A 16,057-nucleotide genomic window follows, 5' to 3' on the forward strand; every position below is an offset into this window, starting at 1 on the left:
CCTAATTGAGCTGGGAGATCATACAACTGTTAGCCCTAAGCCTCCATAGACTCATCCTGGCTGGAGGCCTTGGAGCAAGCTTAAGTGGTCACAAGTGCCTGACTGGAGTTGAGGAGAGAGCCACTGCTCCGCGAAGGCATATATAGCCTGAGAAATGGCTTCAACTTTTTGAATCAATGGAACATACCTTCTTTGTTTGCATTCTATAAACCTTAAGAGGGGAGAGGTTTCTAGAATTATGAGACCTCCAGGGTGTCTTGTGGGAGTAGAAAGAAGTTTTGGAATATAATAGACCTTTATTTGACTTCTGACCCTCCTGTGTGACTTTTTAATCTTTTTAAGCCTATTTTATTTTTTTACTTTGTAAAGCAGCCCAGTTACTATTTAGTTACTGTTCATTCTCTTCCTCTACTTCTGTGATTTCTCTCAGTCCCTGACATTTCTGAAGAATACCTTTTTTTCATCATAAATGGTCCCTCTGTCAGGAGATCAAAACTATTCTGCTTTGGATCCCTGTGGATCCTGAAGAAAACATGGGGTGGAGGGAGTTGGCCTGCCCTTGTCCTCTCCTTCCCCAACCATGGATTGATTTCCTCAGGATAGGATTTCAAGTCAACGAGAGCAAATCCTCAGGGTAGTACAGAGTTCAATAGGCCCAGAGTTCTAGGAAATCATCTCAGAGTAGAGGAATAAATTGCCCTTGTTTGTACTGAGTTTAAAACAAAAATTATGACTTAAAGCCATTATGTGACTTAAAGCATATAAAAGTTAAGGTTACATGTGACAAAGCATTTATGAGTTCAGAAACAGGCGGGCAAGGCCATAAACTATCATATTCCTAAATTGCTACCATTTCTAATGTTCAAGGCTCCAACCATAGCTTCGTCCTCAGAAATTGCAACCTGCTCTCAGTAATGGAGTACCCATGTGCTTGCAGCTAAGAAGCACATAGGGTTTGCTGGTTAGTAGTTTGCCTATATTTGAATCCTAAAAATAACCATCTCATGAGAACAGGGTAAGCTTTGTGAAGATTATATTCCAGTTGGTTAGAAAGGGGAGGTACGTTTCTTCCTATCCCCCCTTGCCTTTCATTTCTAAACACATTTGCTTCTCCCCGAAACAGAGGAGACTATCAGAGCAGCTGCAGCGAGCAGCTGTGGAATCTTCTGTCATCTGCTCCTCTGCTTTGCAGACTTTGCCCCTTCCTCTGCTCCCGGTTGTCCTGTCTTCCTTTCAGAATGCCCACTGCCCTCTTCTGCCAGTGCCCCGCCTGGGCTCTGGCTTTGTCCCTGCAGTGATGTCAGGGAATTTTGCCTGGTAGCCCCTTGTTTTTGCCATTCTTTGTGGTTAAAAAAAATCATTAGCAAAAACATTTTTATCTTATGAAAAACAACTGGAAGGGGAAAAGTTTACCAGCCAATATACAGCTTGCTTGCTGCTGTCCCCGCAAGTTCTGCTGAGGGTTTTTGGTGGTGCCCTTTTCAATATGCTACCCTATCAGTACATTGTAAAGCTGTAATTATACATTTGCACGAGAGACCTGACGATTATGACTCTTTGAAGAGAAGCCCTGCACAGGATTACCTTGAGAGAAATGATTTACTCATCCTATTCACAGTAAGCAGCTATCCCAGAGACTGTTCCCCGTAACTTCACACACAGTGCTTAGGGACTGGCTGAGCCACTCCCAGCATTACTCTTCACATACAATGAACTGTTACAACCAGCAGCTATGCACTCTCCTCCTCCTCTTCTCCCTCCTCCTCCTCCTCCTCCTCCTCCTCCTCCTCCCCCTCCTCCTCCTCCTCCTCCTCCTCCTCCTCCTTCTCCTCCCTCTTCTTTTAATGTGCAGTTGAACATAAGCTTGCCGGGAGCCGGTCCATCCTTGCTGTTTCAAAGGACCTGGCATATATGGCATACTGTTCTTGATATGTTTGCTCACCTTCTTGGCACTGTGTGTTTTAGCCAAGGTCTCCTCTCTGAGAAAGGTTGTTTCCCCAGGTAGGGATTTTCCCCTGAAGTTAGGGAGGGAATAAAACCCCTCAACTAAGTGCCAGGCGGGTAATTAATCACTTTAACTATGAACAATCATGCTTAAGTTACATAATCTTTACTCCCTGGAATGGAGATAAGAAACGCCCTAACCTTTGTAATAGAGATTGATAGGATTGAATCAACTGGTATAAATACAGATGTAAAAAGACAGCAAGAAACAGAGAGAGAGAGACAGAACCGAGGCACAGAACCTACACAGAACGTTCTCTAGAGACAGAAGAACTTCGCTGGGGAGAACATGGCAAAAGATCCTGGACTGAACCTGACTACAGAAATTGGCAAGAGAACCTGACTAGAACCTGGTGACTGAACCTGGCTGGAGAACCTGGAGAACCTAGCAAGAGAACATGGACACAGAACCTGGCTGGAGATCTGAAGCAGAACCTCTCTGGAGATCCAGACCAGAACTTGGCTGGAGATCCTGGCTGGAGATCCTGGCTAGGCTGCTGATCAACTGAACACTGTCTCCGTGTCCTTCCTTCTTTGCCGACTCCGTCTACGCCTTTGGGAACCCCTGGACCCGCTGGGGCTGGACCCCGGCATAAGCTTCTCTCTCAGATAGATTAGGGGAGCTAGTACAGGACAAATTCCTTTGCACAATATGTTAAAGGCATTTCTGTTCCACGGATTTTAGGGAAGAGGCAGCTCATTTGAACTGGTCCTTTTAATGTTGTTTTCATTTGAACACTTTAAAAATGGGCTTGCATTCTTTTTCTCTGTTTGAAGAAGCTATTATGTTGTTTTTAAAATACATATTTTAGACCTCAGGTAATATATTATCCAAATGCTAATTTAAAACAGAGTATTATTTAATATATTTGATTTATAACATATTACATACCCCAAGCATAGAGAGCAGGTAAAAACAAAGTTTATGTTTCATTTTAATATGTTGGCAACAGAGTAGTCTGCTTTAAAAAACAATATAAATCATCTTTACTACTGTTCTCTGAAAATAATTCGGGGTTAACAAAACCTAAATCACACCTGTCAGAACTGCCAGTCACATCCTCAGTTCTCTCCGGCTCCACTCCTCCTCCTCCCTCTGCGTGTTTGGAGTAATGGGACGGCAGCAGTTTCCACAACAAAAGTCTAGGAAAGCAAAGGAAGTTTATCACATTTCTTTCGGGTCTGTAAGCAGATGAGTCCCAGCAAACAGCGTATAAGTACACAGAGGATAACTAAAGTGAGGCAGTACACAAGCGCCAGACTAGATGTGTGGGTGTCGAGTGTGCATGTATGTACATGCCAAATTGCCCATTTTATCACATAAACATGGCAGTTTCAGAACCTCAGTAAATATATTAATGTTTATATATATAAATATATATTAAAACCCCCTCACAACTCAACATACAATATGTATATCTTTGCTTAGAAATGTAAAAACAGTATGCTTGGGAGTGCTAATTAACTAGAATTTAAAGTAAATACTTTGTGAAGAATACACAACAAACTAGAGGAATTAGACCTCAAGTGGCCAGGCCAACTGTGAAAATACAAAATCAAAGAAGTTCTGAGCTGGAAAGATTTGATCAGGTCTCTATCATCCAAATCTTATTAGAGGCATGAATCCCCTCTGTCACATCCCAGTGAAGTGGTCGTTTTGCCCTGGTTTTGAATACTTTTTGTTATCACCACAATTAGCTAGTTATTAATATTAACGAAATTTTGGTGTAATGATACTCACTACCAATGCAAATACCATCAAGTCCTTTGTTTTTTAAAAATATATTTTTATTGATTTCAGAGAGGGAGAGAGAGATAGATATCAGTGATGAGAGAGAATCATCAATTTGTTGCTTCCTGCATGCCCCACACTGGGGATCGAGACTACAACCTGGGCATGTGCCCTGACCAGGAATTGAACCACAGCCTCCCGGTTCATAGATTGATGCTCAACCACTGAGCCATGCCGGCCAGGCAGGTCCTTCTTATTTAGGGAAGATATGCTTATCTGTACCTATATATTCATCTGGTTCTTTTTCTTCCCCTTCAACCCATACAGAATAAATCTAACCCCTTCTTATAACCCTTCAAATATTCGAAAACAATGATCATGATTTATAACTGTCCTATAACTGAGCTGTCACTAACCAAGACTCATCTCCTAAACCAGTCAGAGCTGGGGTCTTTATCTGTCCACATCACTCAGCAGCTGAAAGATGCTCATCCATAGGAGATTGGTAATGGTGCTTCTCAGATGAGGCGCCTGTGATGTGGTTGTGCCGTGTTAATGAGCTACTGCTGAAGACACTGGAGCCTGAGAGGGGAGATCCAAAGCCCAGAGAGCCCCATAAAAGGGCCCTGAGTCTTAATTAAGTTGGTGGTAGCAAAGACAGGAACTGCAATGCTTCACCTATACCAAAACGAAAACAAAACTAGTAATTCATGTCACTGACATTCAACAAAGCCTGTAATTTTTGGAGCTCCAGTTCCACCACTACCTCTTCCACTGGCCAGTTGCATGCCTTTGGGCAATCCTCCCCACCATTCCAGAGTACCCCCCCACCCCCCTCCCGTGATAATCAAAGACACACGCTGCTTTTCTACTTAGAAAGGTGGTCTCCTCTCCTGGCCTCAGCTTCCATGTAATTTCTCCAGGAATGCTTCCATGACTCCCATCCCCACCCACTGTACCCTATGGTCACCTCCACTGTAGCTCTTCGCTGTGTTTCAATCACCCGTTCACTTGTCTATCTCTGCTGTACTGGGGGTTCTTTAAGGCGAGGACTCATTCTTGGTCCCCAGCACTTAGCTCACTCATGCGTGGTGCATACCAGAACTCAGAAAATATTTGTTGATAAAAGGAAGAGAGGAAAGAGAAGACAAAGGGGAGAAGATAAAATTAGGAAATTGAAGTACATGATCAAAATAGTCTCTAACAGCTAAAACTCTACAATCCCGTGTTCTTAAGTTCCATCTTTAATGTCAACCTCAGACTTTCAGAAATTCAAATTTTCTCTAATAAGAGAATGCATTTCAAGTGGTTATACCAAAGTAGGAAAACTATAAATATGCACTCATACATATAATTTTAGGACTGAGATTTACAGTTCACTTAATAAACCCAAACCTTATTTTATATATGAGTAAACTGAGGCACAATGAAATTAAGTCATATATTCAAACCCATCCTGTTAGCAAGAAGACCAGATTTTAAGCTCTTATCTCTCTTGCCCCTAAACCAGGATAGCTAATCTCTAGTCTTCTCCCTTTTTGAAAGAGCTGCTACAAACTTGGCTACAAATGGAAGTGACAGATGTTTTTCCCTTTTATGTGATGGTTATATCGATCCACAACTTTGTGGCTGTAAATTAAACCTTGAGAAACACGCTTCTCTCTTCTTCCAGAAATGTCAGTGTGCTACAATGCCACTGGAGGTGACTCCTGTAAGTTGTTTGCTTCTTGTGAGTTGCAGTCATGTGAATTGCTTTCTGCCAGGTTGGGTATTCAGGCTCAGTGTTCTGGTGTTAAGCCAGAGGGGAGTGCTGCCATGAGGCCGGCTTCTTGGCGAGCAGCCCTGAGGTGCAGCTGTAAGGTGACCCAGTGCAGGCTTGAGGCCAGGGCCCAGTGCTCAGTGCCAGAAACCTGAGCCAAACACTGGAACTGATTCCCAGGACACTGAATTTGTCTCAATTAAAATTTTAGATGAAATGATATTTTGTTTGCCCCATAGAACCACTTCAATTATAAGCTCATAGGAAAACTGGATGTTTTGCCATTATACTTAGAATACTTTTCAGAGGCCAAATCTAGGAGGAGGAGGAGGATTATTTAAGAAGTCATGAAATGTTTCTCGAAAGCAACAGTATTCGTAAGATATGCTGACTGAAGAACCGTCCTTTTTTTTTTTAATGTTATTATAACAAGCAGTTTTATTTTATTTATTTTTTAAAAATATATTTTATTGATTTTTTACAGAGAGGAAGGAGAGGGATAGGGAGTTAGAAACATCGATGAGAGAGAAACATCAATCAGCTGCCTCCTGTACACTCCTTACTGGGGATGTGCCCACAACCAAGATACATACCCTTGACCGGAATCGAACCTGGGACCCTTGAGTCTGCAGGCTGACGCTCTATCCACTGAGCCAAACTGGTCAGGGCAAGAACTGTCCTTTTTCTATGTCTTTGAATATGCTGTGTAAGTTGTAAAACTAGTTCATATGTAAGGTGGTACTGGAATAGAAATGGTAGAACTCATGGTCAAGGAGATGGTGTTGATTGAACCAAACTCTGGACCCATACAGATTTGAATTCAGAACCAAGCTCCACCACTTACTAACAGCTGACCTTAGGTAGTGTACTTAATCAGAGGCTGTGTTATATATAGGAGTTTTCAACCTGGCTATGGTAGGACCACCTGGATGCTTTTATTTTATTTAAAAAATATTTTAAATATGTTTTTATTGTTTGTTTTGTTTTTAGAAAGAGGAAGGGGGAGGGAGAGAGAGAGAGATAGAAACATCAACAAGAGAGAAATATTGATCAACTGCCTTCTGCACGCCCCACACTGGAAATCAAGCCCGCAACCCAGGCATGTGCCCTGACCAGGAATCAAACTGGTGACCTCTTGGTGCATGCACCACTGAGCCACACCAGCCCGCCCCATCTAGATGCTTTTAAAAGGTATGCCTGCCTGGGCTTCAACCCAGACCAATTAAATCAGACTCTCTGGGGTTGGAACCCAGGCATGAAATACAATGGTGTGCCTACGACATAGTGAATGTTCAATTATAGCTGTTACTATTATCATCATCATCATCATCCACAATTCCTTTAATTCATATTGGGCTTAAGGCCCAATTTGATCCTGTTCATAGTCCTGCAGAAAAGACTGATAAATCAGAAGCATCTTACTAATGAACATGATAGGGACAAATATTTGTATGTAAACTCTTTGTCAGATTTTGAGTGGAAGGATAAAGTTCAGGGTTTTCTTTGACTCAAGCCCCTACCACACCTTGGTATTTATTATTTCTCCACTTCACAGTATTTGAAAACAACAACCAAGCATACAAAAAGCTGAAAATAAATCAATACAGAGGCAATCAAGGGAGATACACATTGCAAGGAGGACAAGGGAGGCTGGAGGCCTCCAGCTAGAAAGGTATTTCTTAGCTCAGCAGTCTGGCTCAGTACTTCTCAAACTTTAGTATACATCAGAGAATCATCTGGGTGCCTGTGAAAATACAGATTGCTGGGCCATCCCCTCAGAGATTCTGGGAGTAGGTTCTGGTCTTGATTCTGTGGCCTAGGACACGTCACGGATCCTGCTTAAACTTCAGTCTCCCCATTAATAACAGTAGGAAGTGGGACTGGGTGATCTTTTCCCACTCTAACATTGGCTGGTGGTCAGATGCAGGGGTTGTTAACCCTGTCAGTGGAATCCCACCTGGACTCAGGAAGAAAGGGCAGTTGTGTCCTCAAGGGGTTTAGAATAAGATGAATATATACATTTATCAAACAAGGCAGAACAGTATAAGTTTGTTTAAAGGAATAAAAGGAGGAGCTATGACTGTTAGTGAGAGGTCACGTCTGTTTACTGATGAGGGGGATTGTGGGTGGGGGCACACTGTGGGTCAGCCCATCCCTGATGTGCATGTCCCCACCTCATTAATGAGAGGAGGAGAAGCTGCTGAGACCCCCACAGCTTTAAGCGGTTGTAGAAACCCATCATGAACATTAACTGTCTAATTCGGAAGTTGTTGGCTCAAGACACAGAAATTGGCCTAATGCTTGGAAACTGCTTACAGGGGTAAAGACAAAATGAAAATGGTTGTCAGGTTTCTGATAAACGCTCATGTCTTGGCCTGCCAGTGATTAGCCAGGTGGCCTCGGGCAGGTCACTTCTCTGAGCCTTGGTTTCACCTCAGTTCCTCCTCTAGAGATTGTGATAATAATATCGACAATGTAGGATCGTTGTGAGAAATCAATTGGATGGAGTATGTGCCCCTAGTCACTAGGGCCTAGTGTAAAGCCTGAAGCACAGTAGGCATTCAGGAAATTTATCTTCCATCTTGCTTCCTGTCCCTCTAAACATGTCCATGTGTAGAAACAGCCTTGTAAAATCCCTTTGGGTTGGGGACAGATAAAGATGGACAGACAGATAGATAGATAGATAGATAGATCCTTCCACAGTAATTACATATAGTATTCTATATACTCTGCCTTTGCATACATTTAAATTTTGGGAATTATGTGCCATGTTTATTGAAGAAGCTTTCCTATCCTTTTCTAGTGATTGAAAGGACAGGGTGGAAAGGGCAAATCGAAAGTTGTCCCTGGTTTATCTGTGGCTGAAGGAAGAAGTCGGGAGGTCCAGCATGTAGCATTACTTCTTTCTGCAGGTGAATTGATGCAGACTTAGAGGAAGCAGCTACATCAAGGCCAGGGTAGCCTGCAGTGGTTCTCAACCTTCTGGCCCTTTAAATACAGTTCCTCATGTTGTGACCCAACCATAAATTATTTCCGTTGCTACTTCATAACTGTAATGTTGCTACTGTTATGAATCGTAATGTAAATATCTGATATGCAGGATGGTCTCAGGCGACCCCTGTGAAAGGGTCGTTCGACCACCAAAAGGGTCGCGACCCACAGGTTGAGAACCGCTGCATTATAGGATTGTTAGGCTTTTAAGGAGTCCTTGTTGTATCTATAGTTCACCATCATTGTGGCAACCGAGAAAGATTTATGCGGCAAAAAATTACATTCCATTAAACTTTGGGATGAGGAAATCTATGTGTAGGATATCATTACTTTTTAAAAATTAAGGAAAATCATCCATTCTCCCAACCTCTAAATATTTATTGACAGCTGCCATTGAGATGGGAAGGTGCCTAGTGTGTCTGAGGAACAGCCAGGAGGCCAGTATGTTGACTGGGGAGGGAGAAAAACGTCCACGATATCGGGTCAGAGAGGAAACAGGTGGTTGTGTAGGGCCTTATAGGACATGGTAAGGACTTTGGTTTTCACTCAGAGTAAGAAGAGAAGCCACCAGGGAGTTGGGGCAGAGGAATGATAAGAAATTGTGTGGCCCATTTTTATTGAGTGCTTACTCTGTTAGAGTCTATTTTAAATGCTTTATTTGCAATCCTCACAGAACCTTATGAGCCAGGTCTCATGATTTTCCCCACTTACAACCGAGGTTAAATAACTTGCCTGAGGTCACATGGTTAGTAGGGTCTTGGCCAAAACTTAGACCCAGATGAACTCTTATTGTCCTGACTTCTCAGATGCTTAAGAGAGTGAGACAGACATTTTTTTCTTTCTTAATATCTATGTTTCTAGAGTACAGTTATAATGAATTTACTTCATACCTAGTCATGAATACAGAACTTTTTTCAGTTAAACTGACAAATATTTCCAGTATTTTCCTTCTTTTTTTTTTAGTTTATTTTGTTTATTAGATTCCAGATATAAGTGAAATCATATGGTATTTGTCTTTTCTCTGCCTGGCTTATTTTACTTAGCATAATACTCTCCACCCAGTGTTTTGCTTTGTGATTTTAAGTGTGTGTTTTTTAAGCCCTCAGAATAGCATATTAACAAGCATGTTAACATGTTTCTCTTTAATTATGCAGACAGGTGTTTTTTTGTTTTGTTTCTAATATAGAGGTTGATTGGGAAAATTTTTATTTTATTGCTTACAATCTTACCTTAGTGCTACCTAAATCACTATTATATGATTTGGCATCTATAATTTATCACTTTCCTCTGCTATTAAATGAAATGTCCTTTAAAGCATTCCACAGCAAGGTGAACACAAGTCAAGCTTGCAAAGTTCTAGAAAAAAGAATTGCAGAGTCATTAAAGAATCATGAAAGCTGATTTATATAGCATCCAATATCAGGGCTGCCCAGTTGAACAAGGATGATTATTCCAAGTCATTTTTAGAAGTCATCTGCATTTGAGCACCTAATTTTCATCCTCTTTTGAAGAATCACAACAGTAGTACCTTATTTATGTAAAAATTCTAAAAGCTAAATCTTTAATTCATTTCTCTTAATTTCATGAAAGCTGAAGCTGAAACAATAGACATTTTAAAATACAGGGAGCTCAGATCCTTTTACTGTTGTGTGGCTTTAGCATTCTACTGCTGTAGCCGAGTCCTCGTTTCTGGGGCCAACTGCCTTTTGCATGCTGATTTTCCAGAGAGTCTCTCAGGAGTTATTACTTTTGAGTAGTATCTACCACGACTTCAGTCCTTGCAGGAAGTGGGGGTAGCAGAGTTTGGAATGAAAACATTGAGGGAAAACAGATCTCTCCCAGTAGAACCATTAACTCATTCTAATTTTAGGCTTCAGGCAGACCACTTAGCTGTACCTTCAGCTACCGGCAAACATATACCTCTCAGGTGCCCGTCGTTAAAGGACTACAACCAGGATATAATAAAGGTTTCTATTGTAATATTTTTTCAGTAAAATAGGTTATGTCTGAGAATGTGTGTATGTGCACACGCATGCAAACCATGTGCATGTACACAAGTATTCATGGCATTCAGTATAAGAGAGATGCTCCAAAAGGGGTTCTTTCTATTTTTCATAAACCCTAGTTTTTCCTTCCAACCCCGCATCACCAAAAGGACTAATATTTCTGGGCTCAAGACTCGGAAACCATGTTACTGAGTTTTGAGAAACAGGAATTTTGGGGTAACAAATTTTATGTGGTAGCTATTTGGGTAGAAAAAGGCTACAGGTCAATTCAATTCACTTCTACCAGGAGCGTCCAGATGTGCTCAGCATTATGCTAGGCACTGTGCAGGGAGTTGAAGAGACAGAGCACATGGCCCTTGACTCAAAACAACCAAATCAAATCTAAAGAAGGTCTTTGGAGAGGAAATGGTTGAAAGGGCATGCTTCATGGCCAGGAAAACCACAGCAAAGAATTCCAATTAGAAATAAATTCGAGAGTGCTACACTTTCCCGGAAGGTCAGGAAGTCAAACGCTTGGTCTTGAGCTGCCTCTCACCTCCACCCCTGCTGACCCCGAGAACAAGTCACTCTGTCTCTGTGGGAACTCAACAGTTGCTACCAAGTCTTGCCATTCCTCTGCAGAGAAGAGCCAGGGGTTTTCACCAGAGGCTGCCGGCCAGCCTCAGCAGCAGAAGGAGGTTGCCGAGGTGCCAAGGGCTCTCTATGCTGCCCCAATGCCAGCTTTCTGTCTACAACAGAAAGTTCATTACACTCACTAAAGCCAAGTCTGGCATATGTCTAAGTCTCCAAAAGGAGTTTCACAAGCAGTTTTGCTACTAGAAGATTAAGCTCTTGTTTCCCAGATTATATATTTTTTATTTTCCTAAAATTCAGCAGCACTGTTTGTTTGTTAATCTTCACCCAATGATATTTTTTCCATTGATTTTTTTTATTGTTTAAAGTATTACATATGTCTCCCCGCCCCCCCCCCCCATTGACCCCTCCCCGGCCACTCTCACCCCCCAAGATAAGCCCCCACCTCCCCAGTGTCTGAGTCCATTGGTTATGCTAATATGCATGCATACAAGTCCTTTGGTTGATCTCTTACCCCCACCCCACCCTCCCCTGCCTTCCCTCTGAGGTTGAACGGTCTTTCCATTGATTTTGAGAGACAGTAGAAGAGAGGGGGAATGACACAGAGAGAGAAACATTGATGTGAGAGAAACACATCGATTGGTTGCCTTTCTCACATGCCCTTACTGGGCCGGGGATGGAGCCTGGAATTGAACCTGTATCCCTTTAGTCTGAGGGTCAACACCCAACTGGCTAGGGCAGTGCAGCAGCACTTTTAATCCATGACAGCCACGGTGTACAAAAAAACAATTCTGGCCCAACCGGTGTGGCTAAGTGGTTGAGCATTGACCCCGGAACCAAGAGGTCACCGGTTAGATTCCCAGTCAGGGCACATGCCTGGGTTGCAGGCCCAATCCCCAGTAGGGCGCATGCAGGAGGCAGCTGGTCAATGTTTCTCATTGATGTTTCTCTCTCATCTCCCTTCCTCATCCACTAAAAATCAATAAAAACATATTTTTTAAAAAATGTTTTGCTTTTCTCATAGTTTAAAGCTTACAGCTATGACATCTTGGTACTTTACATTGTGATTAATTGCCTTATGCTAACATTTGATTAATTTTTTTAAATGTCCTTTAGGCATGTGTGGTTAGTTAGGAAACTGGGGCTACGAAGTGAGGTGCCCCAAACAGCTGAATTTGATGAAATGTCATGCACTCTCGACCTTTTTAATAGTACCTATTTTGCTCTTTTGACAGCATCTAAAACCTACCTGTCCTTCAGGATTTAGCTCAGTTCCTGCTTCCTACCCAAGGCTTGCCTGACAATTTAAGTTCTCACTGAGGTCTTTCCTCTGGGAACACCTAAAGCCTAATTTTCTGTGCAGCTATTATGGTGTTTAGATGAATTATTACGAACCCTTATTTATTCCTCGATTGTTTTTTTCCCGAGTCAAGGGCCATGTGCTCTGTCTCTTCAGCTCCCTACACAGTGCCTAGCATAGTGTTGAGCACATGTGGATGCTCCATGGTAGAAGTGAATTGAATTGACGTGTTGCCTTTTTCATTATTTCCCCTATTATCATATCTAGGGCTAGTGTTTGCATTATTGCCTTTTATTTCTTGGTTCCCTATCTGTTCTTTAGTGACTCATAAGCATCCAGAGTGAGCTGCGAGTTAACTACTCCCGGAATAGGTTTGTCACTTGTGTCTTTTGGCTTGGACATCACTATTCTGCACCACCCATAGAAAATGGGAGACAAATTCTATTTCTTATAACTGTAGTCATTGGGGGGATTACCAATGAATATAAAGAGAAAAGCTAAGCTAATGAAACAGAGAAAGACCAGAAATATAAAAGGTGAAAGGAAAAGAGATGGTGAAGAGGCAAAAAAAACAAAACCCAGCAATCCTGTTCTCTGATGTAAATATGTTTCCTCTTTAAATGACAGAACATAAAGACTCTTTGCAAGTGCATTTAATGGATGATTCTTGGACATCCTATGAATGCTTGCTCTTTAGGGAATTGTATGCAGAAACAACCACCTTTCCCGTTTGAATCAGGAATAAACTGGAAAGGCAGTTACTTTGGAGGAAAGGAAAAGCCTAGCAACACTGGCACATTGTGTGCAGCAGTAAGAAATGACAACTCAGAATGAGATAGACGTCTTTCTTCTGTGATCAGCTTGCTATGCCCTCAATAAGTCCATGAGATTTTGCATTTTATAGGCTGAGCTTCCCACTGGCAGCGACTGAAGCAGTTCATTATGCACATCTGTCACGTGACCCACTTCATCAACCAAATGGAACTGGGAGAATAAGTCACCCTAACAAGATCCTTCAGTACACTCTTAAAAACTACTTACAGATGTACCCTTCCTCTGAAGGGGTACAATGAGTTTCCTTGTATGGTGCCACACGATACAGGAAATGCATTATTCCCCTCCAAATTCAGACTACCAGGAGGAAGCACACGAAAAGAAAGCAGCTTACAAAAGCACACACAGCTTTTGCAGGAATCCTGAGAGGGGCTTGTCCACCAATTTATGATAACGACAGATAAAATCCCAGGCCTCTGAAGCTCAGTTCATTACAAATGCTAATTTCCACGCAGGGAGAGGAAACCACATCAGCATTCAGCATCCACGCTAACCCTGCTCACGCTTTTATTTATGGTTGTCACTGAGTCCCCTCAGCCGGGTGCCAGCTCTGTCTGTGCTGTAACTTTAGCTGCTTTATGTGCTTTCATGACTGGCTATGCTACGTACCCATAGGCGATTTGTGCTTTCAGACTGTGTCAGGTGAGATACACAGCCACGCTTCTGATCTTGAATCAGGAACTATTTGGTTCACATTCAGATCAGGTAGAATGAATGTTTTTGTAGTCGAGTCCAGGATTAGATTCACCTGCCATTGTTAAGTCTTTCTATTTCAGTTGGTGTGATCAACTTATCATTCAGTCAGCCAACAGATATTTACTGCATACTTACCATGGGCCAGGCATTGTTTTAGGCACTGGAGATTAACGGTGAACAGAGGCCTACCATCATAGAATTACATTCTGGATGGGAACAGGGGAGACAGTAAACAAGTAAGTATGCAATATGTCAGTCAGGATAGGCTAGGTTATTTGCAGCAATGAACAACCCAATATTTCAGCGGCTTAAGACAACAAAGTTTGTGTCTCACTTACACTACACGCTCATTGCGGGTCAGTGGGGGCTGTGCTCTGTGCAGCTTCCCCCTTGATGCAGATCCTCCGGAGTATGGCTCATCTCCATGGCAGAGGGAGAAGAGAGAGTGGGGAACTGCACACTGGCTCTTAAAGCTTACACCTGAAAGTGACACAGGACATTTCTACTCACGGGACAAAGCAAGTCGCATGGCTGCTCCCAACTTCAGAAAGTAAGGAAGTGCACTCATGTGTTTGGGGAAACTGGACACATTTAGTGGATAGAGCTGTCACAGATGATGACAATTGCTATGAAGAAAAAAAGCCAGGTTCAGGAGATGATGTCCGGGTAGGTGGTTTCTACTTGGCATTGATGAACAGGAGTGGTCTCTCTAGTAAGGTGACATTTGAGAAGAGATTTCAGGGGTGAAAGAGAAGGCCATTGGATGGGGGCAGGGCAGCTTCCTGCAGAGGATAGAGCAAGGGCAAAGCGTGCCTGGCATGGTTGAGGAACAGCAAGGAACTGGAGTGAGCAAGGGGAAAGCTGTAGAAAATTAGGTCAGAGAGATAACAGTTGTGGGACACAAGGTAGCATCTTATATTCAGGGCTGTGGCCATTGTAGGTTTCCGGTATAAACATGCTCTGAGTTAGATTTTCAAAGGATCCTTCTGAGTGCTGTATGGGAAATAAACCAGAGGATCAAGGGTTGAAGCAGGGAGTACTTAAGAGGCTCTTTCAATAATCCAAGTGAGGTAAAAGAGGGGGCAGTGGTCAGATTCTGGATATAGTTTGCCAATGTATATATGTAAGAGAAAGAGAGGATTCAAGGATGACTTCCAATGTTTGTTTCTTCTGGTAATCCCTGGATATGTCGAAGGACTACTTCATGTGATGTTTGAGAATCCTCAAATTTGGCAATAACGTCATAGTAATAACCTCCCCATAAATGAGTGCAGAGTTGATCAGCCAAGGGGAGATGTGGATGCTGGGGAGTCAGCTTGATTCATGTACCAGCCTAGGAACTTCTGTCCCCACATTGGCCTCATGTCTGGTCTCTCAGGGTTTGTGATCCAAGTTAATTTATATCACCAGAGAAATTAGCTTCAAAATTACAAGCAAAATAGGAGCTATGACTGAGTCATCCCAAACTCATCCCATTCTTGCATTCATTTGTGAACCTCAGATGTCACTCCCAAGAGACCCAACTATTACAGCACAAAGTCTATCACCTGGAAATTGGTTGAATAGAAATTTTAGCAAATAAAATAAAACAACATTGTGTCCCCTCTGTCTGCTCACCTGTCTTTTTGTAACATCGCTCTCCCCATCACCAACACCTAGGAAATGGCAACTAGAACTCCCTACTACACCTGGGCCTTCCCTTAAGTCCTCTCCAGCATAGTAGAGCAGAGGTGAATGAAAAATTTGCCAACTACCATAAGATAATGAATAAATAAAGGTCAGTGCTGCTTTTAAACCCCATATTTTGGGGTCATTTATACTCAGAAGCATTCATGCATTCAACAAATCTTAAACTCCTAGTATGTGTCAGGTACTCTTTAAGCACTGGATTCAGCTATGCATAGAATAAATAGTAATACATATTGTTGAAAACTGGGAAAGCATAGAAAGTATTAGGGGGAGATAAAATTTCTACTAACTCAACACTGGAACATAACTGCTGGTAACCTTTTTCTGCCCAGTCTTTTTTTTTTTTAATTTTTATTTTTTTATTGTCTCATCTGCCCAGTCTTTTTCTAAAAAATACATATTCTTCCTTCCTGATTTTTGAATATAATTTACACCTTTGGACTTATACTATACATTTTTTCTTTATAAATTTT

The sequence above is a fragment of the Myotis nattereri genome (assembly GCF_964212035.1).
Source record: "Myotis nattereri genome assembly, chromosome: 6".
In the NCBI taxonomy this organism is placed as follows: domain Eukaryota; kingdom Metazoa; phylum Chordata; class Mammalia; order Chiroptera; family Vespertilionidae; genus Myotis; species Myotis nattereri.